The 26534-nt window shown below is 36.8% G+C and overlaps 1 protein-coding gene across 7 annotated transcripts in view; it reads right to left on the bottom strand.

Annotated features, from left to right (window-relative positions):
* Positions 1-9815, bottom strand: part of LOC126267340 (DNA mismatch repair protein Mlh3-like) — a 127580-nt gene extending 117765 nt beyond the window's left edge. For 3 of the 7 annotated variants that reach the window (XM_049972460.1, XM_049972454.1, XM_049972462.1), the window contains exons 1-2: positions 9291-9721; positions 1358-1440 (exon numbers count right to left, since the gene is read on the bottom strand). The gene's annotated coding sequence lies outside the window, so the exon portion shown is untranslated. Of the gene's footprint in view, positions 1-1357; positions 1441-8318 lie in introns of all 7 variants that reach the window. The other 4 variants (XM_049972459.1, XM_049972455.1, XM_049972458.1 and 1 more) reach the window with 4 other exon arrangements.
* Positions 9816-26534: the final 16719 nt, after the last annotated feature.

The following is a 26534-nucleotide window of genomic DNA, read 5'->3' on the forward strand; positions in this document are numbered from 1 at the left end:
ACAAAAATCCAGAGGTATTGGATGGTATGTCTCCTAAAATTATTAAATATATGTCTGAATACCTGACAAAGCCTTTCACATTCCTGATAAATCAAATACAGGAGGAAAGAACATTCCCAGACCACCTAAAGAAAAGAAAAGTATTTCCCATTCTTAAAGGGGGAGATAAAGGCATCCTCAAAACTATAGGCTTATTTCTATCACACCTAAAACTGCAAATATATATATAAAGGATAGAACAGTAAATTTTATAGTGAAAAATAACATTATAAATAGGGTACAGCAGAAAGGGTTGATCTATAAAGACAGCAGTTACAGGCTTCACAGCATATGTAGTCAGGGCATTTAAGAAATAGGAACAAGTCTGTTATCTATCCCTTGATCTGCCAAAGGCTTTTGACTGTGTGTATCACAGATTTCTGTTAAAAAATTAAACCAGTATGGCATGAGAGGCAGAACAATAAATATTATCACTACATTTGCCAACAACAGGTGACAATGTGTATAGATAAAATACAAAAATGCCAATAGAATGAAAAATGTGCTTTAATATTCAATGAGGTAAAATCTGTAAAATACAAGGTTCAGTACTGGGACCATTACTGCTTATTCTATACGTAAATGACATGCCAGAATCTGTGTGAAACAGTGATTGTGTGTGCTAATGACACACCCCTAGTAGTCACCAGTGAATCTACGAAGGACCTAGAAATGAAGACATGTTTCGAGACGGATTTTTTTTTTTTTTTAATTTAAGTTTTCTTGCTACTGCCAGTCTTCATTTTATATCATCTCTACTTTGGCCACAATTTTGCAGTTACTTTGCTGCCCAAATAACCAAACTCCTCTATTACTTTAAGTGTACCATTTGCCTCTCATCACTTGATTTAATTCAACTACATCCATTATCCTTGTTTTATTTACACTGATAGTCATCTTCAGGACTCTTTTCTAGACACACTACCCATTGCATCCAACTGATCTCGCAACCTCTTTGGCATTTCTGACAAAATCACAATCAGCAAACCTCAAAGTTTGTTGCCTTCTTCCTGAACTTTAATTCCCTTTCCAAATTTCTTCTTGGCTTTCTTCACGGCTTTCTCAAAGTATAGACTGAATATCATCATTGATAGGCTACAACCCTGTCACATTTTCTCAAGTACTGCTTTTCTTTCATGTCCTTTGACTCTTACAACTGCAGTCAGGTTTCTGAACACATTGTAATTAACCTTTGTTTCCCTGTATTTTATCCTTTTTATTTTCAGAATTTTACGTAGTGTAATCCTGTCAATATTGTCAACAGCCTTCTCCAAATCTACAAATGCTGTAAATGTAAGTTTGCCTTTCATTAACATACCTTTTAGGCTAAGTCATAAGGTCAGTTTTTCCATTCTTCTGTAAATAATTAATGTCGGCAGCCACGGGATTCTTCTCTGGGGACTAAATGCACAAACATTAAAAGTTAAAAGTATGTTACAAGTAGTTCTATAGAGTATTGTGGAACAAGAGCCAGTTTGGACTTAAATTTGCCAAGGAAAACAAACAACAAAACCACTTAACAGCATTTTCTATCAGGAATTAAAATTGTATAATAATCTCCCCAAACTTAAAATAGCAATCAAAGCCTACATCTTAAATATGTAATTACAGAGCTCAAAGACTTGGAGCACATAATTCTTTAAAAAAAATGTGATTGCTAGAATGTTATACTAATCTCTCAGTATTTTTCTGAGGAATGCATCTCACTCAGCATGAGAGGAAACTGACTCAGTTTCTTACATTGGCAGAAGAAAGACATGGAGATATGGCAAAGGTTTGGCAGCATGATAGTGGACTTAAAGTTGAATGCGGAACAAAATGTGAAGAGACTACACCAAGGGAATACAATTATTTTTATATTACTGAGCGATCTTATTTCAAGCAGGCTATGTATAAGCATAAGAGAACTTACATTAGGTATAACTGAATGAAGTAGAGCAGTTCCAAGATATTGGCTTGAGATTCAGGAGAGTGGAGGCTCATAATGTCTACCTACACTCCTGTAAGTTTTCCTACATCAGTTTACGCAGATTTCAGTATGGTTCCTTCAGCAAGGCAATAGCTAACCAATTGTGTTGTCGTCTTCTGATTAAACGTGTGAATAAATATCTCTGAATACATGTCTTCTATTTTCCTTGTATTAAGCTGTCCAATTCTGTATCCTTGAATAAATGAATTGTTAATAGCAATTCCAAGGTTTGGGGTTTAGCCTCCTCCTATCCTTGGTTACACAACTATTTTGCCAGTAACACTGGAAAGTTCTTCAGAAATTGTAATGTTAGCTGATAACACAAGTACACTAATGAAAGAGTCCAAGAACACCCATACTAGACCCAGCCAGAAGAAGAATGGAATAGCTCACAAATGGGATAAAACCAACAGTTTATCACTTAATATTACCAAAATCTATTATTATGCAATTCCAAACAAATAAAGCTGATTTACAGCTAGGAGAAGTAGAGATCAATGAGCATACATTGAATGAGACTCCATGAGTGAAGTTCCTGGGCATCGAAATGGATAATAAACCCAGGTGCACCATAACATGAATATATTATCTCAATTTCTGAGTTCTACTTCAAAATTTCTCTCACTGTGATGACCTAATGAGTATTGTCTCAGTTGTGTGACTGGAATCACGATTTTATGTCAGAAAGGACACAGCCATAGTAATTAACGGAAATTCACTGGGTGGAACAGAATTGATATCTGGCATTCCCAAGGTATTGTTATAGGAACTCTGCTGTTTCTAAAGTATGTAAATGATTTGAGAGACAATGTGAATAACCCTCTAAGATTGTTTGCATCTGGTGGTGTCATTTGCCATCTAGAAAAGTGATCAGAGCAATATGAATTACAAAATTATACAGACAAGATATCCATATGGTGCAAAAAGTAGCAGTCGACCCTGACCAATAAAAAGTATGAGATCCTTCACATAAGTACTAAAAAGAATCCATTAAAGTCTGATTCCACAATACATAATACAAATTTTAAGCTTAGCAGTTCAACTAAATACATAGGGATTACAACTATGAACAACATAAATTGCTTATAAACTGTTGTGGGGAAGGTGAACTCAAGATTACGTTTTATTGGTAGAACACTTAGAAGGTGCAACAAATCTAGCAGAATGACTACCCTACTCTTGTCCGGCATCTTATATATTGCTACATGGAATTCGATTCTTATCGGATAGTACTGATGGAGAATATTGCAAACATTCAAAGTAGTATAGTGAAATAGAAGCAAGAGTATCACAGGTATTGTGCATGAGCTGGGATGGCAATCATTAAAACATAGGCAATTTTCATTGCAACACAATCTTTTCACAAAATTTCAGTCACCAACTTTCTCCTGCGAATATGAAATATTTTGCTGATTCCCACCTAGAAAGGGAGAAAAACCATCATAATAAAATAAAATAAATCAGAGCTTGCACAGAAAGATTTGGATGTTCATTTTTCCCATGTGGTACTCAAGAGTGGAAGAGCCAAGAAATAGCTTCAAGAGTCTTGAAAGAACTGTGACAGAAGCCTGAACAACGGGGGACTGATGCTCTACAACATGCATTGATACTAAGAAATGGAGCACTGATAATGGGTAGGCACTAGCTGAAATCTAGGTTTGCTGAGTAAAACCTGCAAGAAAAGGGCAATTGATTGCTGTGCTCTATCATTTGTAAATACAAGAACTAGATGTTCGGTATAACTGAATGGATAACTTGACTCATTCCATAGCCATGAAAGCTTGCTTTCATGCAGGGTTTATGGAAATGATGTATGAATGAAAGAATGTATGTATTTTGATTTGTGACTGAGATCTGTAGAAATAAAATTCTGTAGTTTATCCACAATGCAGAACCATCAACAACATTTCTGCATCTCAGAGAAGCATGATAGAATCATTATCATTCATGCATTGTATAAATATCATGGAAGGCAACATTAATTCTGACCTCATATTGACAGATGGTGATGACAGCCACAATTTAAATGTTATTATGTAGAATCTGGACAAATATACTGGAGGGATCTGGTACAGGGTCCAGCACTGAAGTTTAAATTCTGAAAGTATGTAAAGGTATGCAACTAACTTAAGATATACTAAGAACAGCTGCCTCTATGAAGTGGAAAATGCTACTTACAAATTGCTTGATACACAGGGTTATTAGTTAACATATTGTATTGTTAACATATAATCTCCCCCATTCTATCCAGATCCATCAATGAATAGTGCACAGGAAGAACAACATTTGGTAGAACTCAATATTCTGTGAGTCGGACAATTGAATATTTATGACGTAGACAATGACTAAAGAGAGCTGCAACCTAGAAATGTGATACTTATTGAGATTGCATGAATCTAGTTCTACTTATTAAGACTCAGTTGGTTTGTCACTATTTCCTTGAGTCACAAATTTAGGTTTTGCATCGTTTCCCTAAATAGTTTAAGGCATATGCTGAGGGAGTTGCTTTGAAAAAAACATCATCCATTTCCTTCCTTATCCTTCTGTAATCCGAGCTTATACTGAATGACAAGATGACCGCAGTATTTTTACAACTGAGACAGCTCCCAACAAAAGCACAATTTTGAAGCGTATAAAGCATAAAAAGTGTAATAAAAAAGTGAATAACGGAATTCTATGCAACAAGTGTGAGTGTTGGACACATTTTCAACATGCAAAGTTAAAAAGACAATCTTACACATGAAAGTAGTAAATGGTGGCACAAATTTTGCCTGAAAAGCAAAAACAATATGGCACTGCTGGAGGAAGACAGACACCACGTAAACACATATTATGATACTCTACAAGTTATTTTATCTGTTATAGAGGAGAACTTAGTTTTGGCTGAAGAAAAGGAGAAACTGATAAAGGAATAAGCAGTGATTGATTTGAAACTGATGAATAAAAAACTTTCTCAAGATGACATTTCTTTAATGTAAAATTTCTACAAAACCATACAATCAATATAGGCCAAAGGACAATTTATAAAGACATGGGGACATTGTTCCTAACACAGAAAGCTGCAAATCCAAGGCTTCAGGAAGATCATATAAATTTTCCACCACACCTTAATCTTACAGAAAAAACATTAAAGCAGACTTACAAGTTAAACTGCCTAACCCAAGAAAAATCTAATGAAAGTGAATTGAGTAAATAACATAGTAAAAAGTTTAGGTCAAATGCCAATAGAAGTAATGAAATGAAAAGCCCAAAGACATCAAGCTGTAATGGCAGACCTAGACCTATGAAAATGCATTTTCATGCATACAGCTAAGGGAGGAAAATAAGGGATATTTCTTTAAAACAATTAGAGCCATCATCTCACTGCCACAATAAAACTTGGTGCAAAATCTGGAGATATTGTGGCATGTTTTTCACCAACAGATGCTACTTAAGTAGCAGTTTTTCTTGCTGGAATAAACAATACAGTGGGAAACAATGGAAGAGGTTTCTTGTTGTCATTAAGAAAAAAGTTGTATGGACTACACAACAGAAAAATCATACTACTCCTCAATACCACTTTAGCTACCCAGGTGGAAGCCCGAGATTTCATCATAATTGGTTTGTGTAAAAGATTTCATACCACTCATTGCCTCCATCTTAATAAATTTGGGAAAAAAATGTAAGTGATGAAATCATAAATCTAGCTGATAAGTTAGGCTTAGCACAAATTGGTAGGATAGAATGAATACCACTTTTTTTACGGAAAATTCTTTTTTTAGAGATAGCAAAGAAGGCCTGGGCCTTGCTGGTTTACCCAGATTCCCACTGGAGAACCAGCTTAAAGATAAGAAATTTTTAATAAATATTTGCACTAGGCCCCTGAAGATGGTCAGGAAAATATCAAAAGTGAGAACAAAATTAGCATGAGGAATTTTGCACATAGTTCTTCACCTTGAGACATGGTCCACAGAAGTTAGTCATTGTTTTAAGAAAATAGCAGGAACAATGACTGCCCTTATAATACAACTTATATATACACACACTCCATTCTCTGCACTGATGATACCACCTTTTTTAGTGTCAGTTCGGACTGACTAAAGACAGTCACCCTATCACAAGTATCAATCTGGCTTCAGTGTAATGGATTCTTGCTCAGTGACAGTAAAACTCAATAAACTGTATTTCGTTTAGGAGATTTGCAAGCAGAAGACTATTTAGGTAATGTTAAGTTGCTGATAGTAAATTGTTTTGGGATCCACACATTAAGTAAGGCTGTCTAAAGTGGTGTACTTGTTAAGAAATTTAAAAAATAATGTACCTTTGGCATATATATGTTCAGGATATTTTGGTACTTCAAAAGGAAGTTATTAGGATTAATATACACTCAGAAAAACTTGTCCACTGCAGACCGTTTTTTATTGACATGAAAACAATAACTGTAATACACTTGTACATCCACACTGTTCTCTTGCATACAAAGAATAACTCATCAGAATACAAACTTAGACAGGATTTGTACTCTCATGGCACTAGAAATAATAGGCATATTAACATACCTTACTGTAGACTATCTACATTACTGAACAACTATTACGTTATGGGTATGAAAATGTTTAGAACAAACTGCTTCCAGAAAGGGCAGAAGCTCCATTCAACTTATTTAAGCAAGACTGCGCAGTTGGTTATCCATTAATTCTTTTTACTCAGTTAATGAATTCTATGAACATGAAAATGTGACAGCATAGTGGTAATTCTTTGGAGTGTTTACCCCAATTTCTTTAACACTGATAATGCAAGATGCTTTGTTATATTATTTTAGCTTAAATATTGTACTTTGCCAGAAATTTAACGAGAAGCGGCGAGGGGTGATATCTGAAGACAGATTGGCAATGGTGGATATCAGTGAACTAGGAGATCCAGCTCAGCTGCTTCTAGGCCTAGGGAGGTGTACAGATTATGTCCAAATAAAAATGTGTTTAGTCCTTGCACTAAAGGCAATCAAGTTTTGTATTAAACTAAACAAGTCTGCAATGAACACTTTTGATATGATATCCTGTATGAAGATTGCCAAGGCAACCAGAATGACATTGTTTTGGGATAATGATGCAGTCTAAATAACTTCAACAAGGTTTCCAGACAATCTTGTCATTGCAGGCCTCCAGAGGGTGAACGACAACTAATTTGACAGTTTATTTGTTTTATTTATTCATCCAGCTATCATTTCACAATAAATAGGATTGTCATCATATTGCATTGAAAAACGAATAGCTGAAAATATATAAACACAGAATATATAACTATACTTTTTTAAGAATTGAACAAGTACTTGCCATGGCCTTGATGAAGGAAGTGCTTGGCATTTGCTTAAAATGAGTCTGCAAAATCACAGAAAACCTAAATCAGGATGGCCAGTTAGAGCAAACTCCATCCTTCTGAAAATGAAGGCAGAGTCTTAACAATTGCACTGCCCTGATCAGATGGTAGTTATTGTACACTGCTCTTTGATTTACACATGATGTTTACTCAGAACATAAAACTTGGTTTTGAAATGCACCACTGCACACAGCAACGCTGGTGACTCTTGGACCACGAACATGCTGCTAGGCCCCTTGCACTTGCTCCAGTCTGTTCAAAAAACTATCTTTAGGCCTGTGAACATGCAACTCTGCCCCATTCAAGTTGTTCTGAAAAACTGAGTGAGCATCTCCCTCAAGAGTTGTGTTGAGCTCAGGAGAACAAAAACGCTATCATGCACTGTAGTTCTTGACACATTATTTTCTTATAAAGGCATTGCATAGTGATATTATAGTGTAATGTGACAAAGTGTTGCACTTATCCCTTTGCATTTTGAACCAACACTCTTGATTTATCCAAGTACTAACTGACTGTATCACATGCATTACTAATGAAGTTTTAGTTATCTTTTAAAGCAGATGTATTTTAGTAATTTTTTTCATCTCCTTGGGCAATTTATTATACAATTTTATTCCCTGATAGAAAATGCTGTTTTAAGTTTTTTTGTTTGTTTTTCCTTGACAAATATAAGTCTGAACTGGCTCGTTTCATGATTATGTTTAGAACTATTAGTGAAATATTTAGAAATGTTTCCCTGGACAACAGACTGGTAGATCTGCTCACTTGGTGCATTAGAGGCATCCAGATTTTTAAACAGTTCTTTACAATGAAGCTAACTACTATTTCTACTAGTAAAGTACTGACAGCAGTTTACTGCTGAAGAAGGGGAATAATTTAGAGTATTAACCTCCTGTCTATGTACTTGCAATAAACTGATTTATGCAACTTCAGTTCCAATATTTATTCAACAAACCTTTTTCCAAAAGGAAATAAGATACTGTTTAATTCTTCTTGCAACATGAATTCATGGAATTTTAATTAATGCCTCTCTGATATACTTCTCCTGTACTGCCTCTGACTGTAAAAGTACCTATGAGTATCTCCACAATATTAATACACTGCCTACGCAAACTGCAGATCCTATTTCAATCTTCTCTATTAACTGTACCCAAGAATGTCCCAGATTAACAAATATACTGAAGAAATGGCTAAATAATACATTTGTGGGCTTCTTGATAGATGAACAACATTTTTGTGTAATTCTTCCAATCATAGTTTGGCATCTAGATTTTCTATGAATAATTGCATGTAGTGATGAGACCTTAAACAGCTCTGGACACATATCTGAAGTTCGTTTTTATTGTGTTTACCACTTCCATTGATTGTTCAACAATGGTGTCATCACAATAATGGGTACTTCTGATCACTTAAGCCTAATATTTTACATTTGTTTGTCATAACATCAACTGCCAATTCACACACCAACAGTGATGGTATGGGATTGCAGCTTTCCTATATATTCGGTGACAAAAATTTAGAACGGAATCAAACGAATAACACTGCCATACAGCAGTTAGATCATTGTTTAGAAAAATGTAATAACAAATTTTGCAAGATAAGATGCCAAAAATTAATTTTTAACTTGCAAATTTACCCGTACTACTAATCCCAAAATTAAATGCAAATGACGCTCATCATCAGTGTAACGTAATGGACAGGCATTTCTCATTTATACAGAAGTATTATTCAAAATGCAATTGTAAGAAACTTAACATGTGAAACCCATGAAAATGTTAAACTCCTTTTAAACTATGGGGCTTCTTATTTTACGATGTTTCAAACTACAGTATTATATTATTTCAGGCATAAATGATCATTTTTCGAAACTACAATTAAAAAGTCCTCTTCATAATCATAAAACTTCTTTTCACAGAAAAATTTATACCTCGACTGTGATGCGGTATAACCGAATGAATTCGAATTACACACACGCCGTTGTAGGCAACGAACGTGTTTCGTGATATGCAACATGCATTGTTAACTTGTATTTTCATTGCTCATTCGAATGCATTATAAACTCTCCATTGCACAACAGAAATAATAAAATTACTGGCAGCTACTGCGTCCTCCCACTCCAACGTTACACTACAATTGTGTGTTTCTGCTACAAGTGCATATTTAAACATCGGACACAAAGTGATGTTTTCATAGTTGATATACAATACGTGCAACACAAATAACATATATACGTTGACAAAGAATAAATACATAATTTTGGCTACGACATAATTTCTATTATTTATTCGGGGGAGACAGGTAACAGTTTATTTCCAGCAAATTAACCCAGTACCCACATTCAAATCCCCTCCCCTTATTGCCAAGTTGCCAACTGCCAGGGTTTTCCATGAACCACACAGATATTACCAAATTCAGCTACGATTGTGCCGAAGTCCGCGGAGACCTTCGACCATAGATACTATATTTATGGTCGAAGGCCGAGACGCAACGACATCACTGCGTTAATATCTTTGCACATTAAATTGCGCAGACAAATCGTTGCCTGTGAACCGGATTTTGTGCAGATATGAGATGTACGCAGACCTGTAGGTTGGAGTTGGAGGTTTGAGAAAAGTTGCTCAAATCTGTGGCACCAGCCACATCTGCGCAGACAAATCTTAGCGTGTGAACAGAAGATCGCCGCGAATCTAGCTCGCGACATGTGTTTCAGGAAGCTAATTGATCAGTCTATATTGTAGTGTTTCTCGTCTTTGTGTGCACAGTGAATAGGAACATGGAAGATCCACGTCAGCGCCCTAGAGACTTAATTGTTAAACTTATTGAACTGTGTAGGGGTCATCAAAGGCGTTGCTAGGTGTATTGCCACTCTACGTGAGAACAGAAAAATGACGATCCTCGTTTTTACTAGAATTGGTCTCCCCAATATCTCGCTTGCACCCTCCATCACCACCAACATCCAGTACCACAACAATTCACATCTCCTACTACACTTTTAATCATTAAACTAAGATAAGCAGACTTCCACATTTTCTGGTGACAGTACTCAATTGAACTGATGCAGGACAAATGAACTGCAGTGACAAAACAAAAATAGGGAGTGAGAGGGGTATGGTATCACGTTGCAACAAGATTGCAAGCCAGTGGACGAGCTCTGCTTCAGTGCTCTACATAGACGAATCAGTGTCATGTATGTTTGCGTTTTGAGGGGGGTGTGACCGAGCGGTTCTAGGCGCTTCAGTCTGGAACCACACTACTGCTAGTGTTGCATGTACGAATCCTGCCTCGGGCATGAATGTGTGTGATGTCCTTAGGTTAGTTAGGTTTAAGTAGTTCAAAGTTCTAGGGGACTGATGACCTCAGACGTTATGTCCCATAGTGCTCAGAGCTATTTGAACCAGCCATTTTGTTTGCGTTTTGTACTCAGTAACAGCTACCTTAGTTCTGTTTTGAGGCATTTAGAGGCAATCTGTTTACTTTCGTCAAAGTAAGTAAAGACTTATTAAGTAACTGTCCCATACATTTTTGAAAACAATTCGGTTTTTTAGTTTCCCTCTTCCATTTTTTCTCCCTCTTCATTCAATTTTTTCGCTGTTCGATTTTAAATTAATTTTTTCTGCCCTTCATCTCCTAAAACTTTGCCACTCTAGGCGGTTGCCTAGTCTTGCCTAAAGGCAGAAACGGCGCTGAGGGTCATAATCGTTTGTGGGAAATTAAGAGCAAGCAGTACAGTGATCAAAATGAGACGGCAGTTACTTATAATTCCTTAACAGAGAAATTACGAGCAGTTGACTCTATGGGAAACGATAAATAATTAAATTCGTTAGGCACTGTTTACATGAAATATCTAACAAGGGAATGGTCAGACTTGTCATGCCGAAACATGTATTGCTTTTTTTAGCACTGTTATTTAACTGTGCAAAAGGACCGTATACAACATTGTAGCTGCTGATATGACATGGAAGTCACCTAAAAAAATCACGAACATAGCTCTGTGTTAACTGCTTGGCTCTCGCAGTGACGGCTGGCCACCCCTGGAAACGGCGACTCGCGAGCGTTGTGCGCATGGTCGGGAAGTGCGGCCATCTTATCGCGGCGTTCACTATCGCTGCACGGTTTTGGTGGAAAGGGGAAACGAATATTCGTTTCTGTGGCTTGCACGTCGTTTTAATTTCTGCTGGTATGTATTTCGAAACATACAGTCCTGAAACTGGTTAGAGATGTGAAAGATAATCTGTACATGTTCATCTATACTCCGCAAGCCACTTTACGGTGAACATGCAGTCTCCCCTCACAGGTGATGGCGAACCTTGTAAATGTTTTGCTGCTTGCCATGGAGATTTACCACAGACGCCAAATGAAGCAATTGACAGAAAAGACGCGTGAAGACTATGTGTTGTGCGACATGATTGTTTAACTTCTAGACGAGCATGTACATGGAGCAGACATGTGGCTAGAAACAACTGAAACACTCGATATTGCTGACTGTGAATCTACAGACGGCGAAGACACCGACGAAAGTTGCACTCATGAAGACTCTTCGAGTGATAGTGCCACGTACCATCATCAATTATCTCCGAAAGTAACACCAGCAACTATAATTACCTTATCAGACAAAGAAAAAGCGGTGACGTATTGGTTGAACGAAAGTGGTAAGAAACGCCTACGTGTCAGTACTGTTCAAAATAAGTATCGCTTTGTCCGTTCTGAACGTGAATTGCATAGATGGAAAAAGGAAGTCGCTGGACGACGTAAGAGTCGACGGAGATAAATGCGCGGCTTTTTGAGCTATTTACCATTGCCAGAGAACAGTCATTTAGTGTCATCGATACAACTTTGCGTGATTGGGCGTTAGAGATTGCCAACGCGATAGGGGCTAAAGAATTTACAGCTTCTCAAAGTTGGATTAGTCGCTTCAAAAGATCACATAAAATTGTGGCAAAAAAATAACAAAATTTGTACCGAGAAACAGGTCGGAAAATGAAGTGACACAAATTGAAATGATAGAAGCTTTTCAAAAAAATAAGATCGCTAGTTTTAGTGAATCGTACGTACAATACAGATCAGTCAGGTTTTCAAAAAGAAATGCGTGCGAAAAGAACAGTGTCATTCAAAGGGGAAAAAACATATTGAGGGGATTGCGCAGTCCACGATTTTACTCACCTATTCATACACTTAAAATGCCCATAATTAGTCTAGATGGTTCATTGCTGCCTAAACTATATGTGTGTCTTCAAGAACCAACTGGACATTTTGGACAACGTGTCAAAAGAACAATGTTCCACGCAAATAATCTTGTGGTAGACGCATCGAAGTGTGGGAAAATGGGAAATGAAAACGTTACACTTTTCATGCGTCATGCTTTTCTTCCGTTATGTGGGAACAAATCTCTTCTCCTTCTAGATTCGTGGTCACGTCATAAAAGGTCTGATTCAGTAAAAGCTGTATTTAGGGCCCACACTGACAAAGAAGTAGAGATACTTCAGATTCCACCCGGCACGACGAACGTAATTCAAAATTTAGACAGAGAATTTTCCATCAGTGGAAGGCAGACAGAAGACTAACAGAGAAAATTATTGTGTGCAGATCACTGCAATTTCCTGTCTATCACCGTGACAATATTCTCAAGCTGCAATCAGTAGTACATTATCAATTTTCCTCCCCACGGTTTCAGAATTTGATTAAACATATATACTGATACTAGGCCTGATTCATTCCTAACACCAGCCCAGTTTTGTCTACGGACATCTAACACGTCTGTGATTCTCAGGGTTGTCATATGTCGTCTTTGCTTGTATGTTCTTGGTGCACAAAAAACCTATTTTTTGAACATTGTATCAATATTTCGCATTTTTGCGGTAATTACAAAAAATAAAATTTTGACGTGTTCTAAGCCGTATATCTATTTGTGTCTATTTCATAGCTATTTGGAAAGAATGTTGTAGATAACACATCCGCCATATTTGTCAACGAATGTTTAATTATCATACGATCGCTTTCACTGGGGGAATCAGCTCTCTCACTGCTGTGGCAAGAGAGCGGCGCGTAGCTAACACCACCTTGTCTCTACATGGCGTTGGTATCACGTAGCGAGGGAGGTTAGGGTTGTACAAGAGGCAGTTATAAGCGCGGAAACCAAGCGACAATAATGTCTTACTTCATAAAATTGTTTACAGACTTCCAGGTCATGTCAGCAGCTAAAATTCTGCATACAGACTTCTTGCAATGTTAACTCACAGTGGTAAAAAAAGCAACACAGGTTTCGACATGACAAGTCTGACCATTCCCTTGTAAGCAAAGCAACAAAATCAATGGGACATGGCGCCAGGGACGACAATATACTTTCTGATTTATTCCAATAAAGTTTTAGGTTTGTCTTGTAGATAACAGTCACTCTTAGCTGGTTTTTGCAGATCTATTTCCTTACCTCTAAGACAAAAGGCATGCAAGTACCAGAAACAACAGAGGGAAATGACTGCAGCTTCATGTTTTCATAGATTTCTCTTTTAGATGCTAATATAGAAATCTTTTTGGCAAACTGAAGTGGCACTAGCACGTAGGTAACTGAACCAAAATTCTTAGTTCTTCTTGCTTTCCTCTTAGAAAATTCTTTCTGGTTGTTGACCTGCAAAAGGGATTGTTAACATACTTTCACTCAGTAGTGTATAGTACTATAATCTTACACAACAGTGCACCAAAGACATGTAGCACCATTTATTCCGAAGAAAAGTGCTGTCAGAATATTGTGTTAGGCGATAATGAAAGATCTTGCAGCAATGCCTTCAGGGACTGGAGATTTTTTCACTTGCTCTACTTCCTAAAATAATATGCAGTGAGCTAAAGTGAATTAGAAGTGAGCTGGAGAATTCACTGCAACAATACTATGAGTAAATTTTTTGTGATAGACTATGAATCCCTGTCTAGTATTCAGAATGGAGTTTTATTTTTTGGTCAAAAGCTCATAACAGGATGTTGGGTAGACTTTAGTTAGGAAACTGAAAATCCCACTGATAAACAAAGGAAACTATACTGTAGCTCATTGGGTTATAATTTCTAGGAATAGATAAGTTTCAAATACGTCTAGAAAAGTAAAACTGTTTTCTGTAACTTGACAGGATTGATGTATTAGAGAACTGAGTTACTTTATTTGCCCTCATGAAATCCCCTTTCAGGATAGCATATATAACTTCACATGTGTTGGGTGTCATTTAACTTAATGATTGCTTCGAAACTACGGTAGAGAATTCTAGTTCCTTTTAGCATTTTCCTATTGACAGAAATCTTACCGTCAGCTTTGGCTACTCTTGTGCAGTAACTGTTCTCCTTTTAAGAGTATTTTTCAGTATTATACAAGGGGTTATGAGCATCAACATGTAATCGTCTGTTTCAAAATGCATTCACAAATAATTAAGCCAGCTGTCTAGTTCGCCCTGAAACATGAGAAGTAAATTTATTTGTAACTGCCTTCGCTTAAGTTGCAATTGTTTAGACCATTTTGATGACTGGCCGCGGTGGTCTCGCGGTTCTAGGCGCGCAGTCCAGAATCGTGCGACTTCTACTGTCGCAGGTTCGAATCCTGCCTCGGGCATAGATGTGTGTGATGTCCTTAGGTTAGTTAGGTTTAAGTAGTTCTAAGTTCTAGGGGACTAATGACCATAGCAGTTGAGTCCCATAGTGCTCAGAGCCATTTGAACCATTTGAATCATTTTGATTGGTCTTTATGTTTTTTGCTTTTTTTCCAACACAGGTTCCTAAGACAAACCATAACAAAATTTCCCCCCCACTAGATGTAGATGTAGGAGTTTCTGAATATATGAAATAAACTTAGAGGTTGCAACAGCCTAGTCACTTGCTGCTGAAATTTCTTTTCTGGACTGACAGATGATGGGGGAGCAGTAGTGAATAGACTGGAAATGTGTCATGTGACCACATCACACTTGCAGCAATTTAGTGCATGCACAGACACATGTGCAGATATATGCACAGATGGATCATTGTGTGTGGATAGGCCTGCTGACTGTGGCAGAACACCTATGAAGGTTAGAATCCATGGAGTTGTTCTAAGAGCGACCACACACTTAATTGCATGCTAGACAAGCAGGCATACACATTCCCCACACTTCCACATGGCTCAAACGTGCTGTGCAAGTATTAGTTTGATTACCAGAAAAAGTCGAGCTCAGGAGATGATGCACTGTCTTTGGCAGCCGTTTTCCTTGTATTACGAAAAAACGAAAGAGGAAACGTGATACGTGGGTAAAGATGGTTAAAGAAACCAGAATATTAACTATTCGCGATAGAGACACTGTAGAACCTATCTACAGTACCACTGTTTTTCTTCTCTTTTTCTCTATGTAATATCGTTTTCCTTGACTTGTCCTACAGCATGGTACAACCTTTATACAGGACATAATTTAACAGGACCAAATAAAAATTAAATTAAAAGGATCACTGATGAATGCTTGCACTAGCATCCCCATTCTTGGCACATAGGATCAAAAATGCAAAAAACCTTGCAGAAACATATATAATCTAAATTTTATGAAGGATCAGAATGCTTGTACAATCCTCATGTTTGTGAAGATTTAACTTTATCCTACAGACACTCAATCATGCCTGGGCAACCACTCTTGCTCATGAGTGCTTGTCAAGCATGAAGTTATGTGTATGACTGTCTTAAAGCTGCCTGTATGGTGGTAACATCAGGAAGTTGTCAATAATAGAAGTTAATCATAACTGGAAAATGGCATAGTTCTTGGAAATATTGTGTTGAGGTTGTTGCTTAATCCTTGCATGATGTCTGGGGTCTTTCCAGACCCCAAGGCTCGTTTAACTACAAATAAATAGTTCAAATATGGGTGTAGACAACACATCCTCCAGATATACTATTCACAGACTTGTTTTTTTTAACTGAGTAAAATATTTATAATTATATCACAGTCTGTAGTACAACAATTTGAAATTTTTGCAGTGGGGTCAGAAAATACATTCATGTGCACTGTTACGGCAAATTCATAGTTTTAAATTGAGTTTTGTGGAAGACGTGGTGTTATAGTTAATACATCATGGATGATAATATATGTTTTGCAAGGGGCTACAGTCGTGAGCAGGCTTTGGCAGATATACATAAGAGCGATAGTGATAATGAATCAATTTTTAGAAACGAGGACAACAGTGATGCTGATGAAGAGATGATAGAGAAAGATATACAGGTCTGGGGTGAAGTGGATATGAGTGACTGTGAAGAAGACGATAATGGTATTCAGGTAACGAGTGCATGTACTTTTGTGTCTAGAAGTGGACAGATAATGTACATCACAGTACCAGCTGATGTACATAAGCAGGTTTCAATGAATGTAATACATGAAACTGATCATATTCCATTTCACCTTAGACCACAATTACAGCCAAGGGAAGATTGTTTCAGACTTTTTATCACTAATCACATGCAGAGTATAATAGTAATGCATACCAAAAATCATGCAAAAGATACTAAAATTCTGTACCCAACTGTTGAACACTGGAATGAATTTTATTCTACAGAACTGTAGGCATTCTTTGGTTTACTAATAACAGCTGGCTTGCATAAGGCATGTGGGAAACCTTTGAATGAATGTTGGTCAGAAGAGTATGGTTTACTTATTTTTCGAGCCACAATGAGCTTTTTAAGATTTCATGGTATTGCGATGTGCCTCCGGTTTGATAATAAACTTACAAGGGAAGAAAGAAAACCTGCTTCTGGATCAAAAGCTGAACTTACAAAGGCTGTGTTCGTTGATGCATGCTTTTGGTCTCATATCCCTGGACCTTATATTACAGTTGATGAGAATCTGTGTACTTTCAGGGGGGCGGTGTCCATTCAAGGTGTACATTCCTTCAAAATCTGGAAAGTATGGGATAAAAGTGTGGGCTGCTATGGATTGTGAGACCCATTACGTCATAAATGCGCAAGTGTATATGGGGAAATCTGCTGAAGGATGGGAAATAAATCAAGGGAAACGAATGGTACGTGATTTAGTTAATCACGCGAAGAGAAATAGTAGAATAATTACCACTGATAAATTTTTTTCAAGTTTTGACTTGGGACAAGAATTTCTTGCTAGTAAATTGACACTTGTGGGAACTCTTTGGGCCAACCGAAAAGAGATATCAAAAGAAATCTTGTCACCAAAACAGAGGCTTTCATTATCAACCACTTTTGGATATGCACAGATTACTGTTTTAGCTTCATATGTTCCTAGACAAAATAAATCAGTCATTTTCTTGTTCAGTCTACATCCAACATTTAATGTAAGTGAGCATGAACACAAAAAATCTCAAGTAATAATGCTCTATGACTCAACAAAGTCAGGAGTTAATATAATTGATAAGATTATTCAGTGAAAGGTGGAACAAGAAGGTGGCCACTTGCTGTATTTTTTATATACTAGATTAAGCTTGTCTGAATGCTTACGTTCTGCATTGTAAATGTTTACGTAATATGAGAGGTAAAAATGCGAGAAGAGAATTCCTCTAAGAACTAGGAAAAGAACTAGTAAAACCTCATATTGAACGATGAATCCTGTCACCCTAGTGCAGAACACAACCTATATATTCAGTAATAGTATCTTCAGGCTTCAAGGATCTTCCAAAGGAAAAACGACATGACAACGAGGAAGCTGATGTTCCAAATCTGAAAAGAAAATGGCGTGATTCTTGCCTAAGGTCGGAGGACAAGAATGTGAACCAACAACGTGATGGGTGTCACAAATTTGCCTGTAAAAAACGTGCTAGGATAAGTGTGTTGTGTAATGATTGTTTGTCATATGACACAGAGAGCGAACAGAAGTGTATTTCTAATAAAATTCCATGTAAGTGATATTACACATAATATTAATAAATTAGAGTATCGTTACTCAGTGTGTGGGTTATGAATATTTTGTGTTCAAATAATTTTTGTAACTAAAAAACTAAACAAAATATATTTTTATATTTCAAATGAAAGTAGTAAATAATTACAAGTTATATGTAACTTAATTAAATTAAGAAACTATGGAGTTGTAATATCAACATCATGCATATGTTTCTCAAAACATTACTATTCCTTTAGTGGCAAAATTTCACATTTTATCGCCATAAAGTTGCTTGAATCTCATTGGGTCAGAAAAGACCCCAGGCATACAATATGTTTTCCAGAGCTGATACCAAGCAAGGTTTAATGAGCCTGGTTCGTAGTTTTGCAGGGTGGATACCAGAAGCATTCACCAGCTGGCTGAGTGAGACTGCTTCAGGCTAATGAAGCTGACAGTCGTCATGATTAATGATGGTGCCATGTCAGTAAGCACATTGAGGACTTGTCTGCGATGCAGCTCATACTCTTCCTATGAAGGGGGGAAATTGGGAATGTCATCCAAATATGGAGAGCAAAAAAGGATCTTAAGCAACGTATTGTCAATAATTCATTGCCAGGTCCAAGCAGCGTTTTTCAAGCCATAAGACAAGTACAGAAATTTATACAAACTAAAGGTTGTGATGATGGCTGCCTTTTGAATTCTCACTCATCGGTATTTGCAAGTATGGCTGTTTAGCAACCAAAGATGCTGAAAACCGCAATGCCCATGAGGTAGTGGCTGAAGTGTTGGCGATCAGGTAACTATCAATGATTGTGTGGGCTTTCAAGACCTTGTAATCCAGTGGCAGATCATGGACCTAAATTTTGGGGAGAACAGGAAACCTTTTGAAAAATCCCCATTCTTTCTCTTTTAATGTACACAGATCTAGTACTCCTCACCACTACCCACTATGATCACCACCACCATTACTACTACTACAACTATTACTACTACTGCTGCTGCTATTAAGATGACGATGATGACGATGACTACTACTACTCCTGCTGTTGCTGCTGCTAATAATAATAATAATAATAATAATAATAATAATAATAATAATAATAATAATAATGACACTTACTTTTATTTACCCATGAACAACTAGATTGGGTGTTTGAGTGTTGTTACTAGTAAAACAAAGTTAACTAGAAATCCTTCTTCCTCCTGAATCACTCGATGACATCCTCATATCAAGTGTCTTGGCTTTCAACTATTCGCAGTACTGGTATTTCAGTAGACGTACAAGCAAGAGCTGATAAGAGATCATCGGCCATACTCTCCCTCATATATTTAAGATAAGAAAAACTCATTTCAACTGAAGCATTTTTTGGAGGATTAGTGGCAGTTACACAAAATAGTTTGAAAGGTTCTGGAAGAATTTGGTCCATTTCATTCTCAGCCATGCTTTTGATAATGTCTGCCAAACTGGCAGAGAGAGTGAAGTGTTTCCTTATTCTGGTAAGAAGTATATTTTCCAGTTCGAAAAGCAACTGAAGGATGCACCATATGTTTGTAATAATTAATCCACGCTGTTTACAAAGAAATGTTAACCATAACTGTCAAACTGTATCGCTAAATTAAAGGAAGAGCTGGAATATCTCAGCCTTTTGAAATAAAAACTGGCGTTACACAAGGTGATGGTTTATCACCTTTATTGTTTAACTGTATTCTAGAAAAAATTGCAAGGATCTGGAATTCAGCGCTAATAAATCACCAAATTGAACCAATAACTCTGGGAAGGAAAATAAATGGATTTAAGGTAAACTGCTTGGGTTTTGCGGATGATTTCGCAATACTTTCAGAAAACCTGACAGAAGCAGTTACTCAAATAAACATTCTGGAAAAAATAGCAAACAGAACTGGCCTCAAAATTTCAGCTGAAAATACAAAATTCATGACAAATATAAAAAATGCACCAAAATACAGAGAAACAGAAACAGGTAAAATAGAAAAGTAAATAAATTTACATATCTTGGAGAAACTATATGACAGAATGGACTAGAAAAATCTGCAATAGATGTAAGAATTAACAAAATGGAAAGAGCGTATGGTTTGACCAAAAATATTTACAACAAGAAATGTATATCTGGAAAAACAAAACTAAAACACTACACCACAGTCGTACGATCAGAATGTTTATATGGAATGGAATGCCTAACGATGAACTATAAGATGGACAAACTAGAAATACTGGAAAGAAGGATTATTAGAAAAATAATGGGTGCAATGAAAACTGCAGGTTGTTGGAAAATATGAAGTAATGAGGAGCTCGACAAAAACATAGAGAAAATATCTGAAGTGATGGACAAACAAAGACTAAACTTTTGTGGACATCTCTACTGAATGGATGGAAATAGACTAACAAAACAAATACTCCTATATTTCTGGAAGAAGAAATCGACAATATAGAAGTAAGAAAAGATCTTGAAAGAAAGAACATCAAAGAATCATAAATAGCAGAAATAAACACAAAATACTAAATATGGAAGGCTTTAAAAGCAGAAGAAATAAAAAATCGGGAACAACATGGACAGAAGAAAGGAAGAGACTTCATGGGGAGAAAATGAGGGAATACTGGAAAAATAGGAAACAACAACAAAGGAAGAAGAGGCACTGACGTTTTTGACATGATCCTAGTTGGTCAATACGATTGTAAAAAAAATGGCTAAAAAGGTGTGAAGATTTCAGGCAACAATTGTTATGGGAATATATGTATCTCAAGAGATTTTTAGAAACCAAGTATGACTCAGAAGAATGGAAGTGTAAACACTCCATGGAAGAAAGGTGGATTTACTTTCTTAAGGATGCTGATAATCTTGATTGCAAATGTCAACTGCCAAAATTTTGTGAATATTTTCTTTTATTCCCACACACAATATCACTGTGGAAAGTGTATTTCTGCTGATGTCAGCGCAGTGGACTGATGAAAGAAATCGACTGCTGCCAGGGACTGTGGGATCAGTCTTACAGTGCCAACTGAACTACAAGCTGACTTGCATGGAGTTTTATAGATATATAAAAGGGAAGAAAGACTTGCTCAGAAAGGTGAAATCTTCCGAAAAATATGGTGTACGAACTACTTCTGCCACAACAAGTCCCATATAATTGTGTTCTAAATAAAAAGTAATTATATTAAATGAAGTTTTTACTTCATTTCCAACGAGGTCCCAGCTAGACACGGCAACTCTATTTGCAGGCCATTTAATTCTCCTGCCAGAAAAGAAGCACCACCATAAATTTGGGCCACTAGTTTGTTCTCCATATCATAATTTAGAAACACGCCTCTCAGCACAGTGAATAAAGCAGAAGTAGTTCTAGTCTGGCTAATATCACAAAGCCAAGAAAATATTTGTGAATGTCACCATTGGAGTCCACTACTCTCACAACAATAAAGCACTGTGAATTGTCTTAAATGTCTGTTGCTGCAACCACAATGCAGGCATAAAGTGAGGTTCTATCCAAACTTGAATGTATACATTCACAAATCTCTTCGTTTGTACATTCAATCAATTCATTCACACACACACACACACACACACACACACACACACATTGCTACAGAAAACTGGATATAGATTGTTGTTACCATAGTTCTAAAAGTTGGGAAAGCGTGATTTTTTTCAATAATGAAATGTAAACACACCGAAATCGAATTAACTATACCAGCAATTACTCCATGATAACTGTGACAGAATGCTTGTGTTTTGAAACACAGTCTCCATCGAGCAGTGGTGGAAGGAAAGTGGCATAACAAAGTACAACCAAGTTGAACTATTTGTGGCATGACCAAAGCTTCGCCTCCTCAATCGTGGCACAAAAAATTGTGAGTTCTAACATGCAACTGCAGTGTTCCACTAGCTGTGGTGTCAATTTGTTGTGTGTGTGAACATGACTGTAAGCAAAGAAAAACTAAATGGTCCACTGATGGTTTGGACGAACTGAAGAATCTGTTTAGATGTTTAGCATGGCATACTTCTTCTAAAGGTCGTGTGAGTAATTTTATTTCATGTAAAGAACTATCCAGACAAGTTTTTAGTATTTGAAAGGTACTTAATGAACATCACAAACTGGTTTAAATCAGACACAAACACTGAAGTGAAAGCTAACAGAGTCATCATTAAAATTCTAATTGATGTCATAGATCTTTTGTGCAAGCATAATTTGTATAAACGTTATGATCTGTGAGACCAGGTTTTGTGTAAATTGTGGATTATATGTGGAAAACAACCACCGACTGTGAAGTGTCAGTTATTAAACCCAAAAGTAGTTATTCTAAACGCCTATGTAAATGAATACAATAAGATTCCAAAATCATGGAAGAGTGGTATATCTGCAGATGATATTTAACTTTCAAGCCAGTTGTTGTTTAATTTGACAAAGCGGACAGCATTTTAGTCTTTGAGTGTTATTTGTTTTAGAAATACATTTGTGGCTCCTGATTTATTCTTGTGCAGAATATAGTTTCAGAGCCAACATTTGAGTGTCTCTTCCTTGTATTTAACTTTGGTCACAACTCTAATACCTTAACTTGCACTGTGACATTAATACCCGACCATATGACTTCAGTTGACACCATGCTGAAAACTGTGCAACTATGTAGAATTTGTGGCATCCTGTTGAACAGTGGCTCATGGTGCAGCTCAAAAACTGTAGCATCACATTAGTTATGTGCGTGAAATCAGCTGAAGGACAAGCATGGCCAGTGGAATAATTCTTTTGCAGGGGTAGCACATAACCACTTGTGCTACTCATACCATGAACTTTGGAATGCACATGCTTTGTACTTATGTTTCTGAAGAAGATGTAGCGCTGGTGCTAGATGTTCTTTCTACAAAATTTAAAGTTGTTCAGTTTCACATCTCCTTGAAAACCCAAGTTCCTGATGTCTTCACTCGAAAGTTTTACATAAGTACTAGCACAAGACTGGGCTTCATCTACATTCATTGCACATGGGACAACTAACGTAAAAGAAACGCAGCCACTGGCCACACTTGCCACAGAAGTACATGGCAACATGGCTATAGCTGCCTGTACCCCCTCTTTTGTTCCTAGTACTAACGTCATTATTACTGTGGCAACTAAGCATTAACAGGTGGCCTGGCCTGTGTCTGGCTTTCTTGTCATATGCTTCACACCTCTTTGCCTTAGGTAACGGTTAAGCTTTCACATTTTGAGTGCTCGCTGTTTAGACGAAATAACACAAGCTAACATCTTTCATACTCGGTGAAAAAGGTAAATATATTTTTATTGTATACATAATTACTGCTACCACTACTACTACTACTACCAGTACTTGCCTCCTCTGATCAGCTGCCACTGCTGTGATCTCCACATAGCCTAACTGTACCATTATACTTAGGTTAATTTCATAATTAAAACCCATAAACTAACAGAAGGTCACACAATTCTGTCAATGGTCATTTTGGTCACACAGAGTTTGTCTGGCAGTAGCTACTGCAGTCTGTAGTTGAGGGCTTAGGGTGGTAGTAATTGTGTGGACCTCCCATTGGATGTATCTCTTTCTTTGTACTTGCAGCCATGGCCACTGAGAGCCAAGTCTGGGCATGGGACCCCATCTTCAAAAATAGCAATCCTGTTTTATTGTGATTTTAAAGAAGGTCTGAGACAGTTTCAACATAACACACTTCGGGAAATACAGGAGATACACAAAAAGTACGCATTGAGGTAAAATATAGTACAAACATTAAATATGTCTTCACAAATACAATCAGTCCATGCATAACAGTACACGATACCAATATGCTGCAAAAAGCACTGCGCGGCAATGAGATTTTTCAATGGTTCGTACCTTAGGTTCTATTGATCACAGACATAAGAGGTCAACTGTTTTGGTTATTGCTTGTCCTGTGGCAATTTGTATACCCGTCAGAAGAACTGGCATACTGTAGGGATCTTGAAGTACAGGATGAAAATTTAAATATGAATCACTTTCTCCAGCTCAGGCAAATTGAGCAAATTGGAAGGTTGTTTTGCATTAGGTGTTGTGTATGGTGGACCATAGGTGCTTTTAAAAGCACAATTAGTTCATAGGCGATCTGGAGAAAACCCTGAAAAACTACGATTTTTAGGTTGGAAAAGTACAGAGCATGGGAATGGCCACTTCTCTAACTTCTGTTCATGGCAAATCATTGAAGATTTTACCACACATTCTTAAGATTATGTTCTTGGGGAACTTCGAAAACTTTTTGGTTATTATTAACAACATCCAGAGCTTCAGAGTTACCATTGCTTATGTAGAAAACTGCAAAAATAGTTTTTAGCCATTTTTCCACTGTGGGTCATAATCATCTGGATAACTAACCATAGTAAATAAATCAATTTTTCATTGTACATTTTTTAGAAATTCATCTAGAAACACCATTTTCCTGTTGTCAAACATGGGTATCCGTTATCATGACACTAAAAAAAACTATGATTTTGGACACCAAAAGTACAAGTTGTGGGGATGGCACTTATATAATTTGTGTTGGTGGCAGATCGTCGAAAATTTTGCGATATGTTCTAAAAATGATATTCTCGCATAACTGCATAACTTTTTTCAACATGATTATAAGTTACCAAGATCCAGAGATTCAAACTTGTCACACTTATGCAGTAAGATATGCATGTAATACTTGGTCTGAGGCATAAAGTGGTAAAAAGTGTCCTAATGCACCTGAAAAAAAATTAAAACGACGACCAAAAATTAAGTAAACCTGGGAAGATTGGAAATTCAGTAAAATGTTTTCAACAGCATTTGAAATGGCGGCGACATGGTCTAGTTATTTTTTAAAAATTTGTTTAAATAATTATAGGTCTTTCAAGATATGTGGGGAGGACAGCAGACCGAAGAGCTGCTGTAGTTATTGTTCACCTGTAACACTACTAATTCTCATCAATGCCTTGTGCAATAATGTATGCGGAAGTTATCGCTTTACCTCGTTTCTTCTTAAGCCTTCTTTTTACTAAATGAATAATTTTTTTCTGAACATGTTACATTGATAAGGCATCTTCTTCATGATATAAAATTTTTTAGGTAGGTATCTTAATAGACATAGGTGTTTTCTCCTACTAAATAAAATCCCACTCCAAACTTGTAATGAACAGTGTATTGAATTCTGTTTGAGACAAAACTTTTTTCTTCTCGCGAATGGCAGGGTGTCTCCAAAAAGTATCCTACCATGGAGGCATCTGGGACGAGAGAAGTGATTAATAAAAAAAACTGTTAACAAATTAACATTAAGAAAATTGGAATTACTGAGATAATGGTGACTACACCAGATGTTGTAAATAGTACTTATTCAAGGAGCTGTATTCCAGTAGTAGGTGTTTTTGTTTGTACAAAAAAAATGGCTCTGGGCACTATGGGACATAACATCTGAGGTCATCAGTCCCCTAGAATTTAGAACTACTTAAACCTAACTAACCTAAGGACATCACATACATCAATGCCCGAGGCAGGATTCGAACCTGAGATCGTAGCGGTCGCGCGGTTCCAGACTGAAGCGCTTAGAACCGCTCGGCCTCAACGGTCGGCCTTTGTTTGTACAGTTCGCTGTTTAAAAGGCTATTTGATACTTACACTGTGTCTCATGTTCCTCATAGTATTTTAACATTTAACTCATCTGTTATGGTGTTAAGATCTTTCCTTTATCTCATAAATTCAATCTCGCACTTAAATATCCAAAAAACTCACATACATACACACCAGTGCTTATGCATTCATACACATAACATTTCCAGCATGAGGGGCCGTCTTCAAAGGTACCATCACCCTAATATTCTTCTGTTTAATTGGGACATGGCATTGCATCATTCCCTAGAAAATATTCTTATCACTAATGAAAATATTAAGTACATACTGCCTGTGAGTTAGAGAATCCTTTAATCACTTACTCATATTTGTTCAGTGTGTGAGACTGTTCTCTTTTTATTTACTTTAACACCCAGTATGTTAAATTCTTCAATTATTCTTATCTTCTAAATCTTCTGTTAGTGAGCACATATGTTTTGTTTTTAATATGGAGACAAATATCGTTATTCTAGCTACAGTCGACTTACCTGATGCTTGTTCTACTTGTGTCTGCTGTATAATGAAATCACTTTGTGTGTAACATTTTGTTATTTAATGTGTAACATAAATAAGCTAGTAGGTTTCTTTTAGTTTGTGGTACCTGCTATTCACTTCTTTCCCATATAGTTTCTAGTTTTGCTAAAAATGCAGTTTGCTTATGCAGTAAATAACCCTAACTTTAACTCACAGTGCGTATTGTAAATTTGAGTGTAATTCGTAGTTAGGTTTA

The sequence above is a fragment of the Schistocerca gregaria genome, chromosome 4 (genome assembly GCF_023897955.1).
Source record: "Schistocerca gregaria isolate iqSchGreg1 chromosome 4, iqSchGreg1.2, whole genome shotgun sequence".
Taxonomy (NCBI): domain Eukaryota; kingdom Metazoa; phylum Arthropoda; class Insecta; order Orthoptera; family Acrididae; genus Schistocerca; species Schistocerca gregaria.